Below are 3,082 nucleotides of genomic sequence, written 5' to 3'. Positions count from 1 at the left end.
CTACCCGTCCGGTGGTAGCTGGAATAGCCCCCTAGGCTACCAACGAATAGGTAGGGGAAAAAGAAAAATCCCTGACAGAACATGATTAGTTGAAAGCAAGGGCGGATCCAGGGGGGGGGTCATGGGGGTCATGACCCCCCCCTGAGCTGGTTCCAGAACCTAGGTGGACCACATATTGAACATAATGATTTCAGGACACAATACTTAGTCTGGCCATAAATACTGTTACAATTAAAAATAAACAAAATATTACATTTGAATTTGGAATCTATCATTTTTATATGATTGCTCATTGAGTTTTCTCATTTTGGCGCTAATGCATTGTACAATATTTTGCGATATTAAAATGGAGTGGGGTGATAAAGTAAACCGAATCGCTGTGGTTGCATTACGCAAAGTACCTATGGAGCCAAATGCAATTTTTAAAACTCTCCATACGCTTGGTATTAGTAAAATGTTTGTGTACCGGGCTATTAATAGGTGCAATGAGACCTCCTCACTCCTCTGTTTGTGACAGAAAAATATCTAGCCGTCCACGTAGTGTTCGTACGAAAAAGGTGGTCAAAGCAGTAAGGGAAAGACTTCGAAGAAATCCTGTCCGAAAGCAAAAGATTTTATCTCGGGAGATGAAGATAGCACCTAGAACCATGTCGCGTATTTTAAAAGATGACTTAAGACTTGCAGCCTTTAAGAGACCTAGTGGTCATTTCTTAACTGATAGTTTAAAAGAGAATAGGGTGGTAAAATCGAAACAACTACTGCAACGGTACGCAAAGGGAGGACATTTTTTTTTTTCCCACAGGAGAAAATCGCCGGATCCCCACCCGTGCGGCAGGTGGGGTATGTGGAAGTTGAACCTCACTAAAAACTCCTGCCGCTCACAACCGGCGCCCTACCTCGGACCGGGCCGGAGCCCAGTCGGGGCTATTGAAACGGTGGGACAGGGTTGACGCAGAGCACATTACATCCATCCCACCGTCCCACGGACGCCGGACCGGTGGCCGCCAGCGACACGACCACCGGTTCCCTCGTTCAGCGGGCCGAGAGCCCGCTTTGATGGCGCCGCGTTACACCTTCCCCCAGAGCGGTCGGGGGAACGCGTTCTACCATCACCCGGATTCCTATTGCGGGTGAGCGTGCAAAGCACGCCACCCCACGTCTGGGTCTCTCCCCGCACAAAACGGGTGGGACCCCTAGCTCTTAGGGGGCCAGGTCACGGATACGACCCCGGTCCCGACCCCCTGCTCGGCGGCGGCGGGTTTCTGCGTAGTGAGGAGAGCTTTCCCTCACTCGCCCCGCTGCCTCCTTCTGCGAGATGGTGCACTCGCAGAAGTCGAGCATAGCCTTCCATGACTCATCGCTGCCAAGCATCGACGCCACGACGCCAGGCAGCGATAAGTCAGGTCCTATCTTTGCGACCAGGACACGGCGCTGCACCTCCCAAGCGGGGCAGACAGCGAGCGTATGCTCCGCCGTGTCCAGGTCGTGTCCACAATGGTGACACCTCGTCGTCGGCTCAGCCCCTATCCGGCGCAGGTACTTCCCGAAGCATCCGTGCCCGGTCAGCACCTGCACCAGACGAAAGGTGAGACGTCCCTCGCCACGATTCACCCAGTCACCAAAGACCGGGTAAACCGCCTCGACGGTCCGTAGCCCCCACGTGGGGTTGGCCAACCGCCTCGACCACGACTCGAGCACGGACCGCCGAGAATGGGCCTTCCGCGCCCGCAGCTCACTTTCGGGGAGACGCGCCACGCCCCGAGCACGAAGCTCGCTGCGCCACCGATAGTCGGCAGCGAGCGACTCCGCCTCCAGCTCCCATGGCGGCGTCCCCGCCAAAACACACGCCGCCTCGAAGGAGACGGTGCGATATCCGCGGATGACCCTGATGGCAACGGTGCGCTGCGGCCGGCGCAGGAACCGAGCCATAGTGGCCCGGTTGCGCGGCTCAGCCCACACAGGTGCACCGTACAGGGCCATCGATCGCACCACCCCCGCGTAGAGGCGGCGCATAACCTGATCCGGTCCCCCAATATTCGGGAGCAGCCGGCTCAAAGAACCGGCCGTCCTCATCAATCGGGGGACCAGCTCCGCAAAGTGAGCACGAAAAGCCCACCGGCTGTCCAACACGAGGCCGAGGTACTTCAACTGCACCCCGACCCCTATCCGGACGCCTCCAACCACGATGTGGGTGTCAACTGGTGGCGCCCTCCGCGGCCCGTGAAACCACAGAGCCTCGGATTTACTGAGCGCCACGTCGAGACCCAGCCTCCTTATCCTTCCGACGACGAGGGCCACTCCCGCTGTGGCGAGACGGGCAGACTCCCTATAATCATCCCCCCGGGCCACGACCAACGTGTCGTCCGCGTAACAAATAACGCGGAGGCCCGGGAGGAGGGCGCCCCTCAGCACCCAGTCGTACCCGATATTCCACAAGAGGGGGCCGAGAACCGACCCCTGCGGAACACCACGCACGACCGGAAAACGATGAAGGGTCCCACCGTACCCGGTACATACGACCGACCTGGCCCCCAAATAGGACCCAACCAGCCGGCGGAGGTAGAGGGGCACTCCATGCCTCTCCAGTGCCCCCCCTATCACGGTCCAGGGCAGAGTGTTAAATGCGTTGGCGATGTCAAGAGACACCGCCAGCGCCACCCCACCCCGAGAAACGGCCTCGTCCGAGAGGGACCGCATGCGAAGAATTGCATCCACACGCAAAGGGAGGTCATAGAGAAATTTTGTTTACGGATGAGAAATTTTTTACAATTAAGCAACATTTTAACAAACAAAATGACTATATTTATACTCAAAGCTCTAAGGAAGCTTCCCAATTAGTCGACAGAGTGCAACGTGGGCACTATCCGACTTCAGTGATGGTTTGGTGGGGTATTAGCTATGAAGGAGTGACTGGGCCATAATTTGTGAAAAAGGTATCAAAACATCGGCACTAGTGTATCAAGATACCATTCTTGATTAGGTAGTGAAGCCCCTTAACAATACCATGTTCAATAATCAAGAATGGTCCTTCCAGCAAGACTCGGCGCCAGGTCATAAAGCTCGGTCTACGCAGTCTTGGTTG

Source organism: Bombyx mandarina, chromosome 04, assembly GCF_030267445.1.
Source record: "Bombyx mandarina strain Sakado chromosome 04, ASM3026744v2".
In the NCBI taxonomy this organism is placed as follows: domain Eukaryota; kingdom Metazoa; phylum Arthropoda; class Insecta; order Lepidoptera; family Bombycidae; genus Bombyx; species Bombyx mandarina.
This window is presented reverse-complemented; position numbering follows the sequence as displayed.